This window comes from Mytilus trossulus, unplaced genomic scaffold (genome assembly GCF_036588685.1).
Source record: "Mytilus trossulus isolate FHL-02 unplaced genomic scaffold, PNRI_Mtr1.1.1.hap1 h1tg000158l__unscaffolded, whole genome shotgun sequence".
Lineage (NCBI taxonomy): Eukaryota > Metazoa > Mollusca > Bivalvia > Mytilida > Mytilidae > Mytilus > Mytilus trossulus.
Window position 1 is genome coordinate 4,055,231 of NW_026963304.1, and position 27,734 is coordinate 4,082,964.

Genomic DNA, 27,734 nt, shown 5'->3' on the forward strand with positions numbered 1-27,734 from the left:
GTGACCTATATTTTTTATTTGAGATTTGGAGAAAAATGGTAAAATGCAGTTTATACAGAAAAATGACAAAAAGAACATTTTCAGAAACACTTTTTTTCCCATTTTTTTAGGTTTAAAAATTACCACTTTGAGCATCTGGTCCGTAATATCATGGAAGTATTATATTGACAATATAATACTTCCATGGTAATATCAAGCAAGGCTTGAATAATTGTATAGTTAATCGTGTAGTGATTTGTTTTTTTCCGTATTGTCACTTATCACAGCTTCAGATTGAGCCCGATCTTAATAATTTACGACGAAGAATATCTGCTCCAAAAATTTTATAACATTGCCTATTTTTTTTACAAAATTGCACAACTCCCCAATTTTCAGCCTCAATTTTCTCGAAAACAAACACGGTGACCTATGTTTTATTTTGTGTTTTATTTTATATAAGTCACCAAGGCCTTCAACATATTTCAAAATTATAAAAATGACATTATATCGAGAAACCCTGTATGACTGATATAGAAAATGTTCAAAATTCATGGTGGCAAAACTAAAATTTTGATTCTCATGATTTTTTTTTGCAATTTAATTCATTTAATTTGTTTGAAATACGTAACTTTACATTACTAATATTGATGTCATTTATATCCCACTGGCACTAGAAATAATCGTTAATATTGCACGGCTGTGACGTCATTTATAACCCGCGATATAAAGTAGACTAAATGATGCTATTTGTATATCACACGAGTATTTTGATAGTCTTTATATTTGCATAGTTGTGACGTCATTAGTAACTCGCGATATGTTTGGCACTAGCTATACAGTCTGTAATTGTGAAGTAGTCTAAATGTGGTGTTACTAAACGGCGGAAACGGAAAACGGAACGGAAACGGAAAGAAACTTTACTATAGACGGAATTTAAGGGGAGAAATAAAGAACTATGAAAATCAATAGATCTTGTCTTGCTAATTTTTGCTCGAGAAAATTCGTCATATAAGGTAGCTAACTCCTGTAAGAAGTCATTTGACTGTTTTTACGTGAATGGATATTAGGTAGAGCTCAACATTCCAATAAAATTGAGAATAAAAACGGGGAATATGTCAAAGAGGCAACAACTCGACCAAGGAGCAGACAACATCCGAAGGCCACCAATGGGTCTCCAACGCAGCAAGAAAATCCCGCACTCGGTGGTGGTATTAGCTGACTGACCGCTATATAAAATTGTGTGCTAGTTCAGTGAAAATGAGCGTCACACTAAACTCCAAAACATATAAATGAGATTAAATTAAAAAAAAATATACAAGACTAACAAAGGCCAGAGGTTCCTGACTTGGGACAGGCGCAAACATGCGGTGGGGTTAAACATGTTTCGTCAGATCCCAACTCTCCACCTATACCTCTAGCCAATATAGAATAAAGCAGGGATGATTCCACTATATAGTTTAGGGCCGCTAAGCGGCCCTTAAATCTGCCAGCGGCCCAAAAAAATGTTAGTGAATATAAATTCCCAATTCAGGGAAATAAAATAAAAATCGGTATTTCCGAAAAAGTTTCAGTCACCTATTACCGCAACTATAATTTTCGTCAAAACGTTGTCAAATCCGGATAAGAATGCCGACTACGATCGTATTTTATTAACAACGATTTAATTATGTCATCGTGAGGTAAACAATTTTAGCAACCATATTCAATTGAATAAAATTTTATGGGAGTATTTGAATTCGCAAAAGTAGATCGCTAGAACGTCACGCACGCTGTTCCTACAACCTCTATGTTTTAAAACAAAATCTTCGAAATTTCCTCCGCAAAACAGAATAAACTGTTAACAAACACTAACCACTATACAAACTAATTCAGTATATGTTATACTTTATGTTTTTATGTCTCTTGGTCATATGCTTAGTAATATGTAGTATACTTGAGGATTAAAACAGCAAAGCTATGTGAAAAAAACGGATGTCCAACGTTACATTTTTTAACATCTGTCTTATCTCTAATGTATAATGATCATAATTCTTATTCTTTGATCTTCCCGAAACTTGACAGAAGCAACGGAGTGGGTCAGATCTTGGTTAAATTAAAGCCGTTCTTTTGTCGAATTTCGTTTGACTCGGTGGCTGCATATTAAGCTGGAACCAGAAAAATGTCCAATGACGTTTTTCGTTGACTTAACGGCTGAAAGGTAGTTTTAGATGTAGACATAGCTAAAAATTTCTAAAAGTTGTGAGATAATTATACCATCTACCGAAAGAACAAACATTTGCCTCTTTGTTCGTGAGTTCAAAAATGGTAGATTCTATAAACCCATCACTACACAGTCGTTTTTCAAGCGGTAGCCATTTTGTCCAAGTTGATATTTTATTTGTCCAAGCAATTAATGTGGGTTTTTTACCTGATATTTCAATAAGTAATTTGTAATTTACCAAAACAAAACTTAGATACACGAAAAGAACATAAAGTCTAGATTATTTTTTTATCAACTGCATATTTGGGTCTTACAGGAATAAAATGCTACGAAACATAACAAAACGGTAGCCATTTTGTCCCAACGTCGAAAAACGTCGAAAAATCCAAACAAACGGGGTTTTTTCGACGTTACATGTTCAAAATTTGTTCCATTGTATATTGAGAAGGGATAGGACCTCGGGAATTTGGGTTTTTTAATCACGGGATTTCGGGAGCAGGACCCTTCCTACCCTCCCTCTGTATTCCTGATACTTAAAACGAATCGCGTGGTGAAATTTAAAAAAAAAAAGAAGCTGGTTGTCGAAAAAAATACCTTACGGTACATGTTGTGCATGAAACGGAGTAAACTGAAAGAAATATCGGAAACATCGACAAAAACAGTTTCATAATAAATTCATTGAATTCATGCAACCCCGTATTATACGGACGATTCAGGAGAAGATTAGCACATTTTAAAAGCAAGCAACTTCAAATGACTTTTAATTGGAAAATAATTTTCAAGATAGGGTTATAATAATTTTATTCAATGGTTGTATTTCGACAAGATACGTGTCAAGCAAATTTTTAATACAATTCATTTCAAATAAATCAAGGGTTAATATGGTTTTATTTACTTGCAGAGTGTGGGATATATTTGTATTAGGGTTGAATCAAGATATGAAAAATTTCCAATGACAGATGATATGCACCATGCAATTTTAGCAGCAGCCTGTGATTAAAGTTTTGATAAAATTCATTTATTGAAAACCGTATACTTTTGTCCCATTTTTCCTTCCTTCAAGTTTATTACTTACGACAATATAACATGGTAAATAAACATTACAAAATTAATAGAGACATATTTGGAATCAACCAACTACATAAAAAAAAAAAGCAAATGAAACTTGCAAATTGAATAAATGTACGTCAAAAGTTTCAGAAAACTCTCTTTGACGTCGATGTGTTGTAACGTCGTGTTGTAGGAACATCGTGCACAACGTTTTAGCAGGTTGATCAAAAACATGCTTTTTGTCAAAATTGGTGTCAAAGCAGACCTCGGCAAAGAAAAAATTCAAATTTTGATAAATCATCAGAGCCGTTTATGTAACTTGCTTAAATCCTGTTTTGTAAAAGAAATTATTTTATGTTTTACTCTATTTCCTCAAAAGACAAAAGTTTGAGCGTTTTTGAAAATAATGTTGACGATGGACCATTCATGAAATGAGCCCCCTCCCCCCCCTGAAATACGATGTCATCATTATGGAACTGTTTCAAAAGATATAAAAATGATCCAAATAATTTTAAAGTTCACTGGTGCCTGGTGCAATTGCTTTAAATATAAGTATATAACCTTTTGTAATTGCTTTTCTGAATTCGACAATTGGCCAGTTCAATTTGAAATCCATTCGAATCAAGGTAAGCTTATAAAGATGATCTGTTGAAAAAATACCGAATGGATGATTTTTTTTCAGTGGTTCATATGGCAAGCCGTTTTGTTATTTAATCTAACTTCAACATATCTCATAAACTTTATAAGATATCTTATATAATAGTTCATTATATATCATATATAGTTTGTAAGATATCTTATAAAGTTTATAAGATATCTTACATGCATATGTTATAAAATTTATGAGATATCTTTTATAGTTTATAAGATATCTCATATAGTTTTCTTTATCAGATATCTTATAAATTGTATAAGATATCTTATAAACAATATAAAAGATATCTTATATAAAGTATATTTATAAGATATCTTATATACTATATAAGATATCTTATAATCGATATAAGATATCTTATAATCGATATAAGATATCTTATAATCGATATAAGATATCTTCTTTATTATATAAGATATCTATTTATGTTTATATAAGATTTCAAAAAAAAAAAGATTATTTAAGATATATCTTATTTCTCTAATTCTTCGTCAATTTATCCCTTTCTGCACCCATTGTATAAAAAAAAATTAATCAATATGTGGTTCGTTTGATCTCAGTACTTCATTGGTTAAAATCCGATTATGACGTCGATTGTTCTTGCTTTCCTCTGAATTTCCTATTGTGACGGCATGAAAAAAGGCGACCATGCCTGATGACGCCACATAGAAAGAACACATCTTTTTGCAGATCATTTGAAAAGAAGGAATAAGTGTGCCTGCATAATGTTAGAAAATCATTAGAGAAACAGATCCCACCACCAAATCTCGTGTAATACGATATTTATCCACTCTCGACAGTTAAATTTTAAATATTTAAAATGCTCGGGCAAGCCTTGCGTTTTAAATTTGAAAATTTAACTGTCTCGAGTAGATAAATATCGTATTACACTCAATGAAGTGGTAGAATCTATATATATTATATAAGATATATTATTAGAGACATCGTATAGAAATTATAAGATTATTCATATAATATATCTTATATAATTTTCTTAAGATGATATCCAATAAACTATATATGATATCTTGTATACAAAATATTTATAAGATATTTCATATACTTAATGAGATATCTTATAAACTTTAGAAGATATCTTATAAAGTATATAAGATATCTAAGTTTATCATATACTTAGCATTAATATGATAGCTTTTGCATATGTGTTATGGGCTGAAGTGCACAAGCCATATCTTCCCACCCGGGCTGATAACTCATATCAAGTGCCTCTCGTGCAAAAAAACCATATCAGTGCCTCTCGTTCAAGTTACTTCCGGTGTTTCCGGTATCGGTTGTTTACTTTTCCATTGTGACGTCAGATGTTTTTTATGACGACGTCAAAATTTACGGGAACTTTTGTGGGGATAGTTTAATACTTGCTAACAAATGCCATTGACAATTATGAATCATTTTATAGTACAACAAACATGGAGTAGTAATGATCGTAAAACTCTTCCAAATTTTCAATGTTTCAAAATGCCTCTATAGGAAATGTTACCATAAATATATAAGGAGTTAATGATGCTGTTGGACAACTATAGTATATTTGATTCATAATTTTAATTTTCTTTATAAAGTGTTTGACTGTTTTAGTTATTGCATTAGTTTATTTGCCTTACATAAAACTATTGTCGGAAGTATATGATAAAGCGATTAATACATGGCCTTTTCCATATCAGCCTGGGTATCATCCCTCGACCCATATCAGCACCTCGACTCCGTCTCGGGCTGATATGGGGGTCTCGGGATGATACCCAGGCTGATATGGAAAAGGCCATGTATTAATCTCTATATAAAGTATATAAGATATCTTATAAAGTTTTTAAACTTTATAAGATATCTTATTTAATATATAAGATATCTCATATAATATATAAGATAGCTTTAAAAAAATTAATTGTATAAGATATCTCATATACTAAATGAGATATCTTATAAAAATCTAATATGTTATATAAGATATCTTATATATTATGAGATAATTTGAGATAATTTGAAATTCGAATAAATAGCTAAACTGCTTAAGTGCCATAGGTTTATGTTAGCTGGTATATATGCCTTGTTTACCAAAGTTAAGATGATAGTGCATCATGTGCAATGGTATTCATGGTATTCATGTATTATAACTTCCCTGGTCTGAATCCAATAACTTCTTCAAGCAGTGTTCAGGTGAAACTTAATATACATTTTCCGTTTTTACAGGTCAGGAAAATGATATTATTTCGTTTTAGATTGTATGCATAAAAAATTCCCAATTGGGATAAAAATTCCCAATGTGATGTTCAAGGGACCCATTTGAAAACACCTGGAATCATCCCTGTAAAGAAACACATATGAAGCATACACACAGTAAAACTCATTTTAAAAGAAGTCCGAGTCCGATGTCAGATTAGATATGTTTTTCACATCAGGTTTTTGTTATTCATAACGTTTCTTAATAGACAGGCTAACTTGGCTGACAGGCAGGGTTATCCAACACAGTTTTTTAATTAGATACACCAATGGTGACTGTTTAACCAAATCTATCAGGCGATTCCCTAACAGACATATGTTCAATAACATTTTGCCCATTAGTTTCAGAGACTACATATAATGAGGAATTTTGTAAAAGTTAACAAAGACGAAATCGGACGACGAACGCTAAGTGACGAGAAAAGCTCACTTAGCAGGACCAGGTCAGATAAAAAAATATCTCTCGCAAAGTGTACCACTAAAGACTAAAGCAGGTCTTAGTACCAGCAGAAAACGACCATGACAGAGCAAAAACATTGAATGAACATTTCACTATAATTGTATCAACTAAGAAGACATCAACTAAATATGTACCACTCAAAAGACCGTTACATATACATCCTAAATGGAAAGACATAATACCTTAAGTATGGGCGAGAAACAATTTAGGATATGAATTCAATACATAAAAAGTATGAGGGCCAGAAGAAATAGGCCATAGAATGTAAAAAAATAGACCTAAAAAATATAAAATGAATTAGCAGCTATCATATTATTATTCACCTATTTTTCAACAATCATCAATGCCAGCTTGATACCTGATGAATGGACAACAGGAGACATTTGTGCATTTCCGCAAATTAAGTATCTCAAACATGCATTCTCTTCAAGATGCTGCAGCATATAGTATAGTCCAACTTAATGTGTTTACCGTCTAGATTACCATAATATCATTCATCAATGGTTTACGTCTTAGACGCATGATTTTTTTTATTAGTTGTTAATGGCTTTGAAATAGCTGTCAGTTAACTGCGAGTACTCGCAGAATTGTATCCAGTGTCTTTTCGTTATTGGGATGTAGAAGTACCCGGCCACGTCCAATTGTATTTGTGTCCATCTGAGGAGTTACGCCTTTTCAATGGATTTGTATAGTTAGTTTGTTCTTATGTTGTAATGTTATACCACTGTTCCAGGTTAAGGGGGGGGGGGTCCTGCTAACATATTAAACCCCGCCACATTCTGTATGTGTGTGCCTGTCCCAAGTCAGGAGCCTGTTATTCAGTGGTTTTCGTTTGTTTATGTGTTACATATTTGTTTTTCTTTCCGGCATTTTTTTGTACATAAATAAGGTCGTTATTTTTCTCATTTGAATTGTTTAACATTGTCATTTCGGGGCCTTTTATAGCTGACTATACACAATTGAGAGGAATTGAATTTTCAGAGAAGAATTAAGCGGCATGATATTTGAAGCAGCGTAGACAATTTGATTTTGAAAACCTTAGGACATGACTACGACTAACTTGGTGATGGCACTGTGCAAATCGTATATATCCATGTAGGCTACTAATTGTTCGCCACTTTTTGCACATCAATTCGTATTATTTTAATTTAAATTCTAGGAGATAATATGCTTTTCCTATGTAAATGTAAATACCAAACATCATCAGTTGACTTCAGTATTGCAAGGATTTACTATACAAATCCTTGAGTATTGTAAAAGGGTGAGAAAGGCTTTGTTTAGTGAGAGATTTTTTCAATTTGTTTTCATAAAAATAAAGTATATACAAGTTTCTATTCTAGTTCCCTGGTTTCCATATCGGATTTTGTCGATACACCATTGTCCTATTAGGTTTCTTTTACGTTTTCTTTCCATTATACAAGAAAAGATACAACGAAAATCACCAATGCAGAACAACGCAACAAGATACACCACAACACTCATCTTGACTCAAGGCAATTAAAAAAGAAAATAGAAAGAAATGATGCAAAGGATTTCACCAAAAGTGTATTACTTCACAACCTATTTATAGAATCGAGGCTGATGTCAATATTTTTTAGGCCTATATAGATTTATTTTGTGTTGTTGGGTTGCTATCTTATTGACATTGATCAAACTTTAAAAACAAAAAGAAAAGTCAAAAAGACTATCCCGAATCGCACGAACGACGTACACATGACTGTATCAAATATTTCAAAAACATAGTCTCAACATCTCCTGGTAATTATTTCAATACTTTATGCTTCAAAATCTTTTATTTTAAATTCATTCTTCTTGGTTTTTTCTTGTTAACATGTGCAATACTATATAAAACATACCTATGTAGATAAAATAACCAAAAAGAAAGATGTTAATTCTTTCTGTTTCCGTTTTCCGTTTCCATTCCGTATTCCGTTTTCCGTTTCCGCCGTTTATCAACACCCAGTCTAAATGATGCCATTTATACTCCACGACATGTTGGCGACACATTTAGCAATTGTACAGTAGTGATATTAGTTATCATTGGTGTAATCAGGGGTTTAGGGAATTTTCAACACCGGTGTTAAATTCCGTACACCACTGATTACACCAAGATAACGAATCTTATAAGCGTTCCTTTTACTAATTTGTATTTCGGGATGAAAATTGAAAAATTCTTATGAAGAACTTCCACTTCACATTATTACATACTGGAGTATAAAACTTTTCTGTCTCAATTTTGTTAAAGAAATCCACCATTTGATTTGTACAATGTATGAACGATGAAAACAAAGTTGACATTAAACATTTCGGTAAGCAAAGTATACATGCATCCAACAAAATATCAAAACGACAAAAGCAAAGTAGTTTAATAAAGTTTCTTCCCTTTTACTGACCACAAAAGCGAAAACAGCACATTGAAAAAAATGTAAATGTATCATTTTATACTATGATTGCTGTGCATAGATAAATATACCTTTCTTTATCCCCGGGCGTAAACAGTTTAGTTTGGACGATGTGTTAAATACAACCGGTAGATAACCAACCAGAATGCAAGATTCTTGTTTCATGAAATTCATATTTTTTTTGCATTGTGTATCTTACTGATTGTTCATATGCATTCAACCCCTCGATGTATAAATGTGCATTGCTGTAATAAATAAACATAAGAAATAATGTTATTTGAACCCCACGCATGTAAATGTTTGGCACTGTTACATTTACAGTTCGTTAGATTAATGCACACTTTTTTTTTTTACAGAAATCATTCCACAGTCACAATTTGTTGCACGTGAACCAAAGACGACTTAAAACCCTATTAGACTAGTTTATAAGTTTTAAACGAATAAATATATGCATCTTACAAATAAGTAGCCCCACGTAAGAAGCACATCGGTAAAAAATATTTTTGGAAATATGTTAATTATTTTCAGTTATGATGTATCAATTAGTTCAGTGTTGCTTAACGTCCAGTGGCAATTATTTCATACATATTTAGAACCATTCACAAATAGCCGGGAGGGGGTCGGAATGAAGGGGGAAACTTGAAACCCTTAAGAAGTTGCTTCAAGTGTTATTTCACGTGCAAAGGGCCAACCTACTTTCTCTTCATGCACGAAGCATCGATTCTGACCAGATATGGCAGGGTATTTATACATCCCCGCGCAGCCAAACGGACGTCTCCCTTCATCAAGGGTTAAAGTTTCTGCCGGAACGGGAAAAGTCCAAGTGACCATATTTCCATGACCCAGTCAACATTGTGAACCCTTGAAATGTTCATAGTTATGGCTCAGCATTATGTGCAATAAATTGTCAGAATGCATGTTCATCGGTTACCACAGACCCCCTTTTTGAAATTAATAGCCTTGCACTTACTAAAATCAGAGACAGATCATATACACATGCATGTAAAATTTAAATTGAGAATGGAAATAGGGAATGTGTCAAAGAGACAACAACCGACAATAGACATGATATGATAGAACAGACAACAGCAGGAGGTCACCAACAGGTCTTCAATGCAGCGAGAAATTCCCGCACTCGGAGGCGTCCTTCAGCTGGCCCCTAAACAAATATATATATATATACTAGTTCAGTGATAATGAAATATGTCTCTGCTAAAATATACAATCTCCCTTTCTTTTATGAATGAAATATTGTAATATTATCTGGTGTATGTTCAATTATAATCACTTAACGGCATTTTTAATTGGTTCAAATAAATATCTATTTGTATATTGGTATTGTATTACATTCTGGACCCGTATGTAAAAATGACTTTGCGACAGTCGTTATGTATGTGTGTTTACATATGAAACGAAAGTGGAAATTCATTTTAACCAATTGGACAATTGTTTTTTAAAGGTAATTTTAGTTATTTCTGATAATATATGTATTGATTATTAAGACAGTAATTTAAGTATCTTAAAATCTACATTTGTGTGTTACATGATTTAATCTTTTTTTAGAAGAATATCATAGGCTCGGATTGTACTGATTAATAAAAATGGGGCGTACCAAGGAGGCACCTTATGGCCAAACATTGGGTTTTATGTGCATTTCTCAGGCTTTTAACTGTCGGGTCCCCTGTTTTTTTTAATGTGCCCCTCTGGCCTCCCCCCATTTTTGAAAGTCCTGGATCCGCCACTGGTGAAAGGTATCATATGTTACACATATAGACCTTCCCTTTAGGGACCTCATTCGGAAATTATAAAAAAATATTGTATTGGTATATGGCACTCGTAACAAGTTAGCCTACTCTTTTGATCAACTTTCTTTTAGTAATTAAACATTGCTACATGTATCTGGTCGTAAGGGCCATACTTCCTTGTAATTCTCAGCGGATCCAGGGGGAGGGTTCCGGGGGTTGGAACCCCCCCTTTTTTTGGACGATCAATGCATTTGAATGGGGACACTATAGTTGGAACCCCCTTTGTCCTAGGTTGGGACCCCTCCCCCCCTTTTAAAATGACTGGTCCGCCCCTGTTCAAATCTGGTCGTAAGGGAATACTTCCTTGTACTGGCCTCATATCTGTTTCCTTGGTATACAAACATAAATATGTAATAGTATCAAAGATTATTGCCAAGACTAATTTGCCAGTAGGACAACGTTTCAAGTAATTAGTTTACTAAGTTATATTTAACTCAATTCATGTTTTTACTTTTTTCATAGTATTTAAAACCAAAAAGAAAAGATGGACTTCTTATTACAAACTTTTGGTGTAAGATGCACATATTTATTCGTTTAAATTAATTTATTTATAAACTAGTCGAACAGGTTTTTCAATCGTCTTTGGTTACCGTCCAAATGATTTGTAATAGCTATATAAGTCTTCTTTCAATAGGAAGCTAACAAAGATAAAGCTATTTAAAGGTTTATCTAACAAAGAAGTAAGTATAACGTCCTTATTGGTTGTACACGCACAGGTATCATTGACTATAACATTTAAAACTGATCCAGTCAGGTGAACTAGACACAGATTATTGATTTATTTCCTTTGCATGTAACCAGAGACATATATACGTCTCTGATGTAACCCTAAACATCATATAAATCGTGAGTAGCATGAGTCTGATAATTTTTTTCGATCAAAAGGGGAGAGATTGTACGCTCTAGACGTCTCCTCAGGCCTGGGTCCGGTGTAAGTTTGAACTCTGTACTTTTACTGTCTAACACATAAACGGCATTTTCCTTTTTATGTTGAAAAGAGGTTACCCAGTGCGACTTTCCTGTATGTTGAACTTGAACACACGGTGTATCCTTACTGCTGAATTTCCCGAAACTTTCAACCCAGCACTGTTTGTCTTCATCGTAAACTGGCGATAATCCTGTCGGTTGAAATCCAGATATATGGGGAAACTGTTTCGGTATAGTAGTAACACTGAAGGTAGTACATGGATAACACAAAGCAATCAACGGGAAGCTCCTTATACTTGTTCAGTCGTTTAATAACGGCGTTCATACTCTCACACGGATTGTTAGTAACTCAAGAAAACGGATCATAAAGGTTGTCATACTTACTTATTATCCACTTTCCACAATGATATAACATATCCTTTTCAATTTTGTTGAAATATGTGACGAACGGTTTTTACCACTTCACTGTTAACAACTGCTTTTTATACGACCGCAAATTTTGAAAAAATTTTCGTCGTATATTGCTATCACGTTGGCGTCGTCGTCGTCGTCGTCGTCGTCGTCGTCGTCTTCCGAATACTTTTAGTTTTCGCACTCTAACTTTAGTAAAAGTGAATAGAAATCTATGAAATTTTAACACAAGGTTTATGACCATAAAAGGAAGGCTGGTATTGATTTTGGGAGTTTTGGTCCCAACATTTTAGGAATTAGGGGCCAAAAAGGGCCCAAATAAGCATTTTCTTGGTTTTCGCACTATAACTTTAGTTTAAGTTAATAGAAATCTATGAAATTTTGAAACAAGGTTTATGACCACAAAAGAAAGGTTGGGATTGATTTTGGGAGTTTTGGTTTCAACAGTTTAGGAATTAGGGGCCAAAAAAGGGCCCAAATAAGCATTATTCTTGGTTTTCGCACAATAACTTTAGTTAAAGTAAATAGAAATCAATGAAATTTAAACACAATGTTTATGACCACAAAAGGAAGGTTGGTATTGATTTTGGGAGTTTCGGTCCCAACAGTTTAGGAATTAGGGGCCAAAAAGGGACCCAAATAAGCATTTTTCTTGGTTTTCGCACCATAGCGTTAGTATAAGTAAATAGAAATCTATGAAATTTAAACACAAGGTTTATGACTATAAAAGGAAGGTTGGTATTGATTTTGGGAGTTTTGGTCCCAACAGTTAAGGAAAAAGGGGCCCAAAGGGTCCAAAATTAAACTTTGTTTGATTTCATCAAAATTGAATAATTGGGGTTCTTTAATATGCCGAATCTAACTGTGTATGTAGATTCTTAATTTTTGGTCCCGTTTTCAAATTGGTCTACATTAAGGTCCAAAGGGTCCAAAATTAAACTTAGTTTGATTTTAACAAAAATTGAAACCTTGGGGTTCTTTGATATGCTGAATCTAAAAAAGTACTTAGATTTTTTATTATTGGCCCAGTTTTCAATTTGGCCCAAATCGAGGTCCAAAATTAAACATTGTTTGATTTCATCAAAAATTGAATAATTGGGGTTCTTTGATATGCCAAATCTAACTGTGTATGTAGATTCTTAATTTTTGGTCCAGTTTTAAAATTGGTCTAAATTAAAGTGCAAAGGGTCCAAAATTAAACTAAGTTTGATTTTAACAAAAATTAAATTCTTGGGCCTCTTTGATATGCTGAATCTAAACATGTACTTAGATTTTTGATTATGGGCCCAGTTTTCAAGTTGGTCCAAATCAGGATCTAAAATTATTATATTAAGTATTGTGCAATAGCAAGTCTTTTCAATTGCACAGTATTGTGCAATGGCAAGAAATATCTAATTTCACAATATTGTGAAATAGCAAATTTTTTTTTAATTAAGAGTTATCTTTCTTTGTCCAGTATAGTAAGCAAGAAATATCTAAGTTCACAATATTGTGCAATAGCAAGAATATTTTTTAATTGGAGTTATCTTTCTTTGTCCAGAATCAACTTAAATCTTTGTTATATACAATATACAATGTATATTCACTTTTTCTACCAACTGATAAATTTAAATAATCTTTACCATTCAGTGATAACAAGCAGTTTTTTTACATCTTAATATTTTATGATGTATTTAAATGAGTAGTAATTGTTGCAAACTTCATTAGAATATTTTAATTGAAATTAGTTTTGGAATAAGGGGGGATGTGAATAAAAAATTGGGTTCAATTTTTCTCATTTGAAATTTCATAAATAAAAAGAAAATGTCTTCAAACATTTTTTTGAGAGGATTAATATTCAACAGCATAGTGAATTGCTCTAAGAGAAAACAAAAATTTTAAGTTCATTTGAATACATTCATTCTGTGTCAGAAACCTATGCTGTGTCAACTATTTAATCACAATCCAAATTTAGAGCGGAATCCAGCTTGAATGTTGTGTCCATACTTGCCCCAACCGTTCAGGGTTCAACCTCTGCGGTCGTATAAAGCTACGCCCTGCGAAGCATCTGGTTCTCCTTGAATTCTTCATCACTTTCACAACGCAGTAATTCCCGAATGTAAGAAAGATAAAATGCAATGTTAGTTTGATCTGCACCCATCTTCTGTAGGTTGAATTTGGCATCACCAATCAAATGGTTCCAACACATTATCACATCAGAGTTCGGGAAATTCTTTTCTATTGCATTTGATAATCCTGGTTCCCGGTCAGTCACAAACGGTACACACTTTCTATTTAACTTCGGAAACACTGATGACACAAAATCGAAAAATTTCGAATGAACTTTTTCTTTTTTCCTTCCATCTATGAGAAATGCTACTGGCATGATAGGGCGATCCTCAAATATAATATTGCGGAACACAAGAGGCGACACATAACAATCTCCGAGTTTAAATGTTGTATCGTAGAAGAATAGAAACGGTTGATCATCTTCAGTATTTACGTCCAGTAGCTGATTAACTATAGATCATCTCCGGTAAAGCTATTATAGAAGTTAAATCCGGGAACACAGTAATTTCTTGAATATAACCTTCCATGTGGTAAGCTAACAACATCAGATTATAAATGTCATCTTTACTTATTCTCTTCTGTTCGTTCACTTTTCGCACAATGTTTTCAACTTGTTTAACGTTTCTTGCGTTCATTACACCTTGTTGTACTCCAGGAATATCACTGTTTGAAATACTGTCTCTATACACATCCATAGCGGTTTTGTCACCTTTTTGTACAACTTTTTCTATGGCTTTTAACACTGAGGGGGCGGTACGAACATATTCCGGTGCATTTTCTTTTTCTTTTCGGTTTCCATGAATTAAAGGAGTATACACATTCTCGTCACCTTCATAATGCACTAGCACTAAATTCTTCTTGTCTTCGAAGTAAAACGCTGTTCTTCTGAATTCAAGTGAACCAACTGGTCTACTCCTCTTACCTGATTGTTGACTTATAGAACCTGGTTGTTTTATCTTGAAATATTTCTTTTCTAGCACAGCACTACCAATTGTCACTTTTTTTAACCCATATTGTATCCACGGATATTGGTCACATTTCCAATCATCGGAGTTTTCACATCTTATTACATAGACCTCGTTGGCTTTCGGCTTCCCTGGGAATGGCCATCAATAATCACTGGAAATGAAGACATGATTAGAAATGAACAATATGAAAAAACAAACAAAAAATATCCTAACACTTTTCTTTGTCTCAAATTATTAACACTAAATATTATATTCTATGTTTGTCTTTTCTAAGTTAAATACAAAAATAATAAATATTTTAAAGTAATACAAAAATATTTGATATAAGGCTATAGAAAAGTGCCGGATCGTTGTGTCCTGCGTCAATGATTTTCTGCCGTTCTTGTATTCTCTGTAGTGCAGTTCCTATTCTGCATTGTTTACGAAGAGAGGAAGTTGTGATGTCATTCTCGATATTGGTCCTGTCATTGTCATCGATGGTCAGGTCACGTTTTTTCAAGTTTCTATATAATTTTTTTTTAATTTTAAATTTCAAATGCTGACATCTTATTATATTTCAAATTTGAGATCAATCCTATGAATAATAAAAAGTTATTAGCATTTTTCATTTGGTCCTGTTATTCGGTCCTGTCATTCGGTCCAGTCATTAGTGTAACCCAGAAACAACTCCTGAAACGAGTTGTATATTATACGCACCCGTTTCGCGCCCCTGACAAAAATATGTTTCCTGTGAGAAAGAAAGGGTAAACATACGATTTTAGTAAAACCTACTCAAAGATATACAGAGGTATTTTGAGAACACAGATAATTCAGTTAAGATATAAGACGGACGTCCATGTTGTCTTGGTTCCAATCCGGGTCCGTTCGCCTAAGGTAGCAATAAACAGTTAGGAAAAAATACTGAAATTTGCCCTTATGAATTTTACCATCCCCTTTTCATTGCTTTCTTGCAATATGAAGCTTACTGTTTGTGTCATATATGGGCATATGTATGTAATCAGAATCTTTCCATAGATTTTATTTCCAGTATATAAACTGGTAAAATATAATTTCTTTTTGGTGTATCCATGGCAACAATCTGCATTTATTTGTTATAAAATATTGCAAAAAGGGGGGGAAAGATGTCACATATTTCCCCAAAATTTGACTAAAAGTAGAATTTCAATCGCTTGAAGTAATACCTTTTCTGAAACTGTGTACATATATCATTCAGCAAATCCAATGAAAATCATGACATATGTCTTTCGTCTCATTTTTTTGGAAAATTGCGTCAAAAACTTCGTGTAGAAAAAGAGTATTTGTAAACAGTACATTAATTTCTGGACCGATGGCCGGTCTAGCTATGAAAATACGGACTGTCAAACAGAAAACGGCCCATAAAACATGTAAAAAATAATCTTGATGCTCTTATAAACCATCTTTGAAGGCTCTATTAGCACTCATCTGTCTAAAAATGAATTTTATTACACAATAACTTTCCTATTTGAAAAATTCACAGGGGCCATAATGCGAAACTAAACTCCTAACTGTGTATTGCTACCTAAATTCATGTTCGCTCCATTCTCGTTCACACCCCACACGTTCGCATCAAAGGATTTGTGCTGAATAAGTTTGAAGCTTTATTTTAATCGTCCTTTTGATAGTGTTTTTTTATTAAATAAAGAAAATTTGTTTTTTTATTGTTTAAAATAAAATAGTGACATTCTAAAAACGTAAACAGGTTTTCTTTTGTGAATTATTTGGACAATTGATAATAAATAATGTCATGATAAAAAAATGGCGGATCCAGAAATTTTCATAAAGGGGGGGGGGGAGGGGCACTGACTGACCAAGAGGGGACCAGCTCCAGTCATGCTTCAGTGATTCCCTAAATAATCAACCAAATTTTTCTCACAAAAAGCCCTGTAAAACCCTCTAAATCAAAAAAAAAATGTTTCAGTTTAATTTATAAATCAGCCTCTGTCAAAAACTAAGTCATTTGTCTATTAGACTTGTTAAAGTAGGGCAGAAAAATCCAAATGGCTATCAAACTCGTCACAAACTAGTAAAAATAGTTATCTTTCATTTTATTCATTAAAAGTCTTCATTGTTTTACTTGTACCAAACTAACTACTTGTATTTTACTTAACACCAGACACATAACAATAATACCAAATTATCTTTGTTAATATCAATTTAGAACAGTAATCTTAAATAAATCATAATTAATATATCAGTCAGGGGTACTACTTGTAAAAGTCATTTTTATTTACTTGAAGAAGTAAAAAAAATTTACACATTTAAGTTAATTATAATGTTTAAATAATCTCCCCTTAATTTTCTGAAAAATTCACTGGTATATTAAGTAAATTTTTCTTACAATCCCACAAACATTCTTAAGGTTTGCGATGTAAAATCATGCTTTAATGATTTTTCCCAGGTTAGCTCATAATTTTTTATTAGAGTTCAATGTTTCATCTCATTAATTCAACGAAGAAACTGTTTGCAAAGATCTTAAGTGTTTGCTCAAGGCCTTCAAAAATTGCTCCTTGGGGACTTGTAAATTAGCAGTGTTCTGAAGATAACAGACCAATGGGATTTTCATTGTCCATGAAATTACACCTTAATGATTAGTATAAAAGACATCTGCAAAGGGCAGACAATTTAAAATTCTATTAGAGTAAAGAAATTCTTAGAATTTAAGAAAGGAGATAGGATGACTTTTTTTAACTTAGCTGTATCCTTACTAATGGAAAAAGCTAGGAAAGCATGTTTTAAGATGAAGAAAACAATTGGATTGGATAATCCTTGTAAACTTTTAGAAAAAATATTTGATTCATTAGTAAGCCCCATATTGCTGTATTGTAGCGAGATTTGGGGTGTTTTTGATAATTCGGGAGACAATTCCATTTTGGAAAAATTTCATATGAAATTCATAAAAGAAATTCTAGGTGTTCATTGTAAAGCAATTAATGCTGCTTGTAGAGCTGAACTTTGCAGGCTACTGTTATGCTCAAAAATATCATTTTCTTGTATTAAGTTTTATGATCATATTTTAAGGTCTGAAAACACACTTAAATCCAAAGTTTTTCTGGCAACTGAAAAAAATAACCCCTGGACAAAGAAAATTTATTCTATTTTTTAACAATCTAGGATTTTCAAACCTAGCTGGGGAAAACTTTTCTATCAAACAATATCTACCAAGTATTAATTTAAACAATGATTGATTGATCAGTGCACACAGGATCAATCATCAAAAATTCATGATTCATCAAAACTAAAATTTTACCAACAATTTCATAATTCAAAGCAGTGTAGTTCTTATGTTGATGTTCTAAGTAATAGATTAGAAATGTCATCTCTGTGTAAAATTAGATTGAGTGCACCCAATCTTGCTATTGAAAAGGGGCGATATTTAGGTTTACCCACCGATGAACGACTTTGTAATGTATGTAAATCAGGTGAGGTAGAAGATGAAAATCACTTTTTACTGAAATGTGAAATTTTTTCCAACTATAGAATTAACTTTAAAAATAAGATATTAAATATACTTCCTACATGTTGTAGTGAAAATCAGCTAAATATTAATAGTTGTATTAATAGTAATTCTTTAAAAGTCCTGAAAGTGACTAGTTCTTATATATATAAATGTCTGGTGTATAGATTTTAGCTTCTTAATTATAACATATTGAACTACTAATGCTGTATTCATTGTAATTGTGTTTGTACCAATAAAATATTTGTATTTATTTGTATTTGTATACAAGTAAAAAATTCTGAATGTCTAAGGGACATAACTAAGCCATTTTTTTTTACCTATACATATACATGTACAAGTAACTAAAATTCACTTGTACAAGTATCCTACAAATTATTGTATATGTGTATATTTATTTTAACTTCCTCAAGTAAATAAAAATTACTTGTATAAGTAGTACCTCTGACTTTTAATCATCTAATCACAGTCAAAAAATATATTTCATTAAAAAAATTCACGAATTTTTATTCATTAAAATATATAAATATTTTGATATATATGTATCTAAAAAAAATCTAATTCAACCAGCATTTGAATAAAAAAGGGTGCAAACATAGCCAAGGGGCGAACTTGTGGGGGTGCGAATGTGTTTTGGGTGCGAACCATCAGAACATATGGATGGACTGATTTATAGATACAGTGACATGGCACAAAAATAACTCCCATTAGATAGCCTGGCTAATAACACAGTGACATGACACAAAAATAACTCCCATAAGACAGCCTGGCTAATGATACAGTGACGTGACACAAAAATAACTCCCATTAGACAGCCTGGTGAATGATACAGTGACGTGACACAACAATAACTCCCATTAGACAGCCTGGCTAATGATACAGTGACATGACACAAAAATAGCTCCCATTAGACAACCTGGCTAATAATACAGTGACATGACACAAAAATAACTCCAATTAGACAGTCTTGCTCATAATACAGTGACATGACACAAACATAACTCCAATTAGACAGCCTGGCTAATAATACAGTGACATGACACAAACATAACTCCCATTAGACAGCCTTGCTAATAAGGCAATGACATGACACAAACATAACTCCCATTAGACAGCCTGGCTAATGATACAGTGACATGACACAAAAATAACTCCCATTAGACAGCCTTGTTAATAATACAGTGACATGACACACAAATAGCTCCCATTAGACAGCCTGGCTAATGATACAGTGACATGGCACAAACATAACTCCCATTAGACAGCCTTGCTAATAATGCAATGACATGACACAAACATAACTCCAATTAGACAGTCTTGCTCATAATACAGTGACATGACACAAAAATAACTCCCATTAGACAGCCTTGCTAATAAGGCAATGACATGACACAAACATAACTCCCATTAGACAGCCTGGCTAATGATATAGTGACATGACACAAAAATAACTCCCATTAGACAGCCTTGTTAATAATACAGTGACATGACACACAAATAGCTCCCATTAGACAGCCTGGCTAATGATACAGTGACATGGCACAAACATAACTCCCATTAGACAGCCTTGCTAATAATGCAATGACATGACACAAACATAACTCCAATTAGACAGTCTTGCTCATAATACAGTGACATGACACAAAAATAACTCCCATTAGACAGCCTTGCTAATAAGGCAATGACATGACACAAACATAACTCCCATTAGACAGCCTGGCTAATGATACAGTGACATGACACAAAAATAGCTCCCATTAGACACCTGGCTAATGATACAGTGACATGACACTAAAATAACTCCCATTAGACAGCCTTGTTAATAATACAGTGACATGACACACAAATAGCTCCCATTAGACAGCCTGGCTAATGATACAGTGACATGACACAAACATAACTCCCATTAGACAGCCTGGCTAATAATGCAGTGACATGACACAAAAATAACTCCCATTAGACAGCCTTGCTAATAATGCAATGACATGACACAAACATAACTCCAATTAGACAGTCTTGCTCATAATACAGTGACATGACACAAACATAACTCCAATTAGACAGCCTGGCTAATAATACAGTGACATGACACAAAAATAACTCCCATTAGACAGCCTTGCTAATAAGGCAATGACATGACACAAACATAACTCCCATTAGACAGCCTGGCTAATGATACAGTGACATGACACAAAAATAACTCCCATTAGACAGCCTGGCTAATAATGCAGTGACATGACACAAACATAACTCCAATTAGACAGTCTTGCTCATAATACAGTGACATGACACAAAAATAACTCCCATTAGACAGCCTTGCTAATAAGGCAATGACATGACACAAACATAACTCCCATTAGACAGCCTGGCTAATAATGCAGTGACATGACACAAAAATAACTCCCATTAGACAGCCTGGCTAATAATACATTACAGTGACATGACACAAAAAAAACTCCCATTATATAGCCTGGCTAATAACATGAATAATGCAGTGACATGCCACAAACATAAGTCCCATTAGACAGCCTGGCTAATAATACAGTGACATGACACAAACATAACTCCCATTAGACAGTCTTGCTCATAATACAGTGACACGACACAAAAATAACTCCCATTAGACAGCCTGGGGAATGATACAGTGACATGACACAAAAATAACTCCAATTCGACAGCCTGGCTAATAATACAGTGACATGACACAAAAATAACTCCCATTAGACAACCTTGCTAATAACAGGCCGTCATGCTTTTATGAATTTGTCCTAAAAACTCCTACACCAAGCTATGTATGGTACTATATACAGAAGGTTATATCTCTTTCATTCATGACAAGATACTTGTTACAAGCTAAAAAAGTATATAAAACATAATATATTCAGAAATGGTTCAACCGATATTCATCTGAAACTGTAATAGAGCTATCTTATATTTTCAGTTTAAAGATCTACTGTACGTTTTTATTTGCTTCAAGTCCAGTCGCTTTAATACATGTTTAGTAAAGGTAAGTGAATATTATAGTCAAATTGTATTGAATCGGTAAGTTATTTATTTTATCAAATGAAATTGACAATGTTAAAATGCTTAAAGGGGAGATAATAAAGAGCTAACAGGATTAACATTTTGCACTCATCTACTTTTGTTGTATATATATGGGAAACAAAAAAATATGTGACATAACTACATGATTACTTAACTAACATGTCTAACAAAATGTAAATTGCTTAAAAAATAAGAGTTTTCGACTATGAAGTTAACTTGGGATATTTATGTCAATGAGACAGCAACCATTCAATGAAAGAGGTCAAAATTATATTCAACCATTGAAAAGCATTTTTAAATTATAGACCTAGAAGTGGGTTTGTACTTACATTCATGAGCAACACAAGTGCCATCTGCTTACCGTTCCGGAGCACCTGAGATCACCCCAAACTTTTGGTGGGGTTTGTGTTGCTCAGTCTTTAGGTTTTTATTTCTCTACCAACAAAGTGGAAGTGGACTTTAGGTTTGCACTAAGTCTGTCTGTCTGTCCATCCATCAGTCCAGCAAATCAGTTTTCCAGTTTTTATATGCCCGTCAAAATTTTGACGGGCTATTGGGGGGGGGGGGGGGGGGTGTTTACATGTCGCACCGTATAGATCTCAGAAACTATTTATGATTATTGCATAAAACTTCACACACTTGTTAGTTATATTAATCTGAAGATCTGTATACTTTTTCGTGATGATTCTTTATTTTATTTTTGAGTTATTGAATTTTTATTGAGCTTTTTTGGTAAAAAACATACAAAACATGTTGTGAGCATTTTTTTTCTGTCTCTTATATAAACTTCCTATTGAGCAGGAATAAGGATGAGCCAGGATATACTTAGCATGACTTCCTGAACAACCCCCGTGTTATTCCAAAAACATTTTTTGATGTTTTTTTCACAAGACGACGGGCATATCATGTGCTCGTGGCACAGCTGTTAATTAGTCCCCTACCGACGAAGTAGAAGACGACTTTAGGTTTGCGCTCTGTCCGTCTGTCTGTCCATCTGTCAGTCCGGCAAATCAGTTTTCCAAACTTTTTTTCTTCACGCTTGAAGATATTGATTTGATATTTGGTGTATTGTTTTATCACGTCAAGTTACAGGTCAAGTTCGATTTTTTATGGTTTTAGCTTTTCTCCATGTTCAGTTAAAGCCCTTTCTCTAGAATTAAATTTTTGATGAAATACAATGTACTTATTAATTACTAAATTTCTGTTCAAAGGGAAATAATTCATTTTTTAAAAGACATTGTATAAAGATAAATGACATTTTGTATTTTTAGCTCACCTGGCCTAAAAGGCCATGTGAGCTTTTCTCATCACTTGGCGTCCGTCGTCGTCGTCGTCGTCTTCGTCGTCTGTCGTTGTTAACAATTTTACAAACATCTTCTCCTCTGAAACTACTGAATGGATTTGAATGAAACTTAACATGATTGTTCCTTAGTACATCCTGCACAAAATGTGCGCTTCGATTTTTGATCCGTCAAAAAACATGGCCACCGTTACTTAAAATAGAACATAGGGGTCAAATGCAGTTTTTGGCTGATATCTCAAAAACGAAAGCATTTAGAGCAAATCTGACATGGAGTAAAAATGTTCATTAGGTCAATATCTATCAGCCCTGAAATTTTCAGATGAATCAAACAACCAATTGTTGGGTTGCTGCCACTTAATTGGTAATTTTAAGGAAATTTAGCAGTTTTTGGTCATTATCTTGAATATTATTATAGATAAAGATAAACTGTAAACAGCAAAGTAAGATCTACAAATAAGTTAATATGACCAAAATTGTCAATTGACCCCTTAAGGGTATGCAGTTGTATAAGCATTGGCATATCTTATTTCCATGGAGAATATTTGGGCCTGCCCCCTCAGTCATGGTCTATTGACTTCGAAATTTTTGCTTAGTTTTCATGTATTAGTTTGTAAATAGATCGATTTATGGGGAACAACTAGTGGTAGGTCAATGATATAAGGTATGCAGTTGTATTAGCATTGGCACATCTCATTACCATAGATATTATTTGAACCCGCCCCCTCAGTTATGGATTATTGACTTTGAAATTTTGCTTAGTTTACATGTTTTAGTTTGTGTAAAGGTTTGTTTAAAGGGAACTACTTATGATAAGTCAATGGTATTTGGTATGCAGTTGTATTAGCATTGGCACATCTCATTTCAATGGAGATTGTTTAGCCATGTACCTTCAGTCATGGTTCATTGACTTTGAATATTTGCAAAACTTACATGTTAAAGTGTTGCTATTTTAATTTCAACATTTGCATTATCGAAATTACAACAAAGCCAGACATATCTCTGTGATAACAGTTTATTTTGTTATTTTATGTAGTTTACACCATGACAAGTTATAGATCAAGTTAGAATTTTGTTCCATTACAAGGATTTTTTTAACCAGTAGGTGACTATGTGTTGCCATGCTTGTTTTCTTTGTGCTTGAAGATATTGATTTGATATTTGGTATATAGTCTTATCATGACAAGTTACAGATCAAGTTCAAATTTTGTTCCAGTCTGATTATTTTGTGCAGAGTTATGGTCCTTGGACTTCGAAAATTTACTTAAGGTGGTACCTAACACTACAGGGAGATAACTCTGTAAAGTCAGCTAAACGTTTTAATTACGTTGTGTTGTAAAAGGAATATTAAGCTTCGCAATGATCAAAATTGGTGTTTATCAAACTGCTATATAACCAGTGTAAGTTTTCTGACAAAACGGTTGGTTCAAAATTTTCCAAATTTTAATAATTTTGTAAAAGGGTCAAAGTAAGTACTTTGACAAAATTTTATGAAAATTAAACGAGCCAAATTAATTTTAGTGCAAGTGTTGAGTACCACCTTAAATAAACAGTTTTCCACACTTTTTGTCGTCATGGTTGAAGATATTGACTTGATATTTGTTATATAGTTTACACCATGACAAGTTATAGATCAAGTTAACATTTTGTTCCAGTACAATGATTTTTTAAATGGTAGGGGACTATGTATGCAATGCAATAATGTCAGAATGCTTGTTTATTTTTGTGTTTTGTGTACTGTTGTTTGTTGGTGTTTTCTTTTTATACCCCTCTTTGAAAAAAGGGGGGTATACTGTTTTACCTCTGTCTGTTCGTCCGTCCGTCAGTCCGTCCGTCCCATGAAACTTTCGTCGCATTTTTCTCAGGAACTACAATACAAGGATTTCTGAAATTTGGTTTCAGGGTTTATCTAAGTCAGCTATACCGTGTGATGCGTTTTCAGATTGATCACTTGACAACTTCCTGTTAACCGAACACTTGTATGATTTTACACATGATAGCCAAGTTGAAAATTTTCGTCACATTTTTCTCGGGAACTACAATATAAGGATTTCTGAAATTTGGTTTCAGGATTTATATAAGTCAGCTATACCGTGTGATGTGTTTTCAGATTCATCACTTGACAACTTCCTGTTTACCAAACACTTGCATATTTTACACTATTAATATTATCCACTTGCGGCGGGGGTATCATCAGTGAGCAGTAGCTCACAGTTTCACTTGTTTAGCCTCGTCTTTAGTTTGAATATCTATTATTTGTATTTTTTAGATCCTTGTCCAGTCAATGTGATCCTTGTCCAGTCAAGTTATTATAGGTAAATGTACATTATATGTGAACTAAATCGGATCATTTACTTTTGAAATTTGTTTCAAACGTAAAATGTGAGATATATGTCAATGAGACAGCAACCCAACAAAGCAAGTATGGTGATGTATACAGGTCAATATATAGTCAACAAATCAAAAATAACCTCATATGACAAGGTCCTCATTTTAATGAACCGGGCCATTAAATTTAGGAAGATAACACACAAACATTTATATGTTTATAAGAAACAGGGAGATAACCCACAAACATTGATATGTTTATAAGAAACAGGAGATAACACTCAAACATTGATATGTTCATACAGGGAGATAACACACAAACATTGATATGTTTATACAGGGAGATAACCCACAAACATTGATATGTTTATACAGGGAGATAACCCACAAACATTGATATGTTCATACAGGAGATAACCCACAAACATTGATATGTTCATACAGGGAGATAACCCACAAACATTGATATGTTTAATGGAAACAGGGAGATAACCCACAAACATTGATATGTTCATACAGGAGATAACACTCAAACATTGATATGTTCATACAGGAGATAACACTCAAACATTGATATGTTCATACAGGGAGATAACCCACAAACATTGATATGTTTATAAGAAACAGGAGATAACACTCAAACATTGATATGTTCATACAGGGAGATAACACACAAACATTGATATGTTTATACAGGGAGATAACCCACAAACATTGATATGTTTATACAGGGAGATAACCCACAAACATTGATATGTTCATACAGGGAGATAACCCACAAACATTGATATGTTCATACAGGGAGATAACCCACAAACATTGATATGTTCATACAGGGAGATAACCCACAAACATTGATATGTTCATACAGGGAGATAACACACAAACATTGATATGTTCATACAGGGAGATAACACTCAAACATTGATATGTTTAATGGAAACAGGGAGATAACACACAAACATTGATATGTTTAATGGAAACAGGGAGATAACCCACAAACATTGATATGTTCATACAGGAGATAACACTCAAACATTGATATGTTCATACAGGGAGATAACACTCAAACATTGATATGTTCATACAGGGAGATAACACACAAATATTGATATGTTCATACAGGGAGATAACACTCAAACATTGATATGTTCATACAGGGAGATAACACACAAACATTGATATGTTTAATGGAAACAGGGAGATAACCCACAAACATTGATATGTTTATACAGGGAGACAACACACAAACATTGATATGTTTATACAGGGAGATAACCCACAAACATTGATATGTTTATACAGGGAGACAACACACAAACATTGATATGTTTATACAGGGAGATAACCCACAAACATTGATATGTTTATACAGGGAGATAACCTACAAACATTGATATGTTCATACAGGGAGATAACACACAAACATTGATATGTTTATACAGGGAGATAACACACAAACATTGATATGTTCATACAGGGAGATAACCCACAAACATTGATATGTTCATACAGGGAGATAACACTCAAACATTGATATGTTTATACAGGGAGATAACCCACAAACATTGATATGTTTATACAGGGAGATAACACACAAACATTGATATGTTTAATGGAAACAGGGAGATAACCCACAAACATTGATAAGTTTATAAGAAACAGGGAGATAACCCACAAACATTGATTTGTTTATAAGAAACAGGGAGATAACACACAAACATTGTTATATTTAGAAGGAACATTCATAACAGTTAATTATAAAAAGAAGTACCAATGAAGTATTTTTAAATGATACATATATTTTACATATATCAGGCTTAAACAATTTAATATGATTTATAGTTATTTTTCACAGATACTTGAGATGACGACAGTTGATATGTATTTACATATATCAGGCTTTAACAAGTAAATGTAATTTATAGTTATTTTTCACAGATACTTGAGATGACGACAATTGATATGTATTTACATATATCAGGCTTTAAAAAGTAAATGTAATTTATAGTTATTTTTCACAGATACTTGAGATGACGACAATTGATATGTATTTACATATATCAGGCTTTAACAAGTAAATGTAATTTATAGTTATTTTTCACAGATACTTGAGATGACGACACAACCTTACTTATAAAATAGGCTGACCTCAGAGGTACATTCATCAATATTTATCTTATTAGTATGTATAATATATGTTTTTTAAGATTACAAAAAAAAGATCAATTCATAAAAACGGCCTCGTTAATCTTTCAGGGTGTTGTGGTATTGTGTTCACCTTTAGTGTGGGAGGTGGTGGGTTTATAAAATACACTCTGTAAGCAGTTTTCCTCTGCCGTACATCCACTTCCTGTTTACCAATAGAATTATACAACACTCATTGTACAATTACAATTTCTTTTTCTTGGCTTCTATGGAAGGGAATGATTTTATATTTGATGAACA

General features: G+C 33.2%; 1 protein-coding gene and 1 long non-coding RNA gene across 3 annotated transcripts in view; both read left to right on the forward strand.

Moving 5' to 3' along the window:
* Window positions 1–27,734, forward strand: part of LOC134700479 (uncharacterized) — a 521,631-nt gene that overhangs the window by 378,875 nt on the left and 115,022 nt on the right. The gene's annotated exons all lie outside the window — the stretch shown is intronic.
* LOC134700483 (uncharacterized) lies at window positions 10,377–27,630 on the forward strand. 2 transcript variants are annotated; one of them, XR_010103892.1, is made up of 4 exons: window positions 10,377–10,437; window positions 21,555–21,620; window positions 25,228–25,273; window positions 27,394–27,630. It is a non-coding gene; the product is annotated as an uncharacterized LOC134700483 (long non-coding RNA). The 2 variants fall into 2 exon arrangements; XR_010103893.1 differs by lacking the exon at window positions 10,377–10,437 and adding an exon at window positions 15,846–15,925.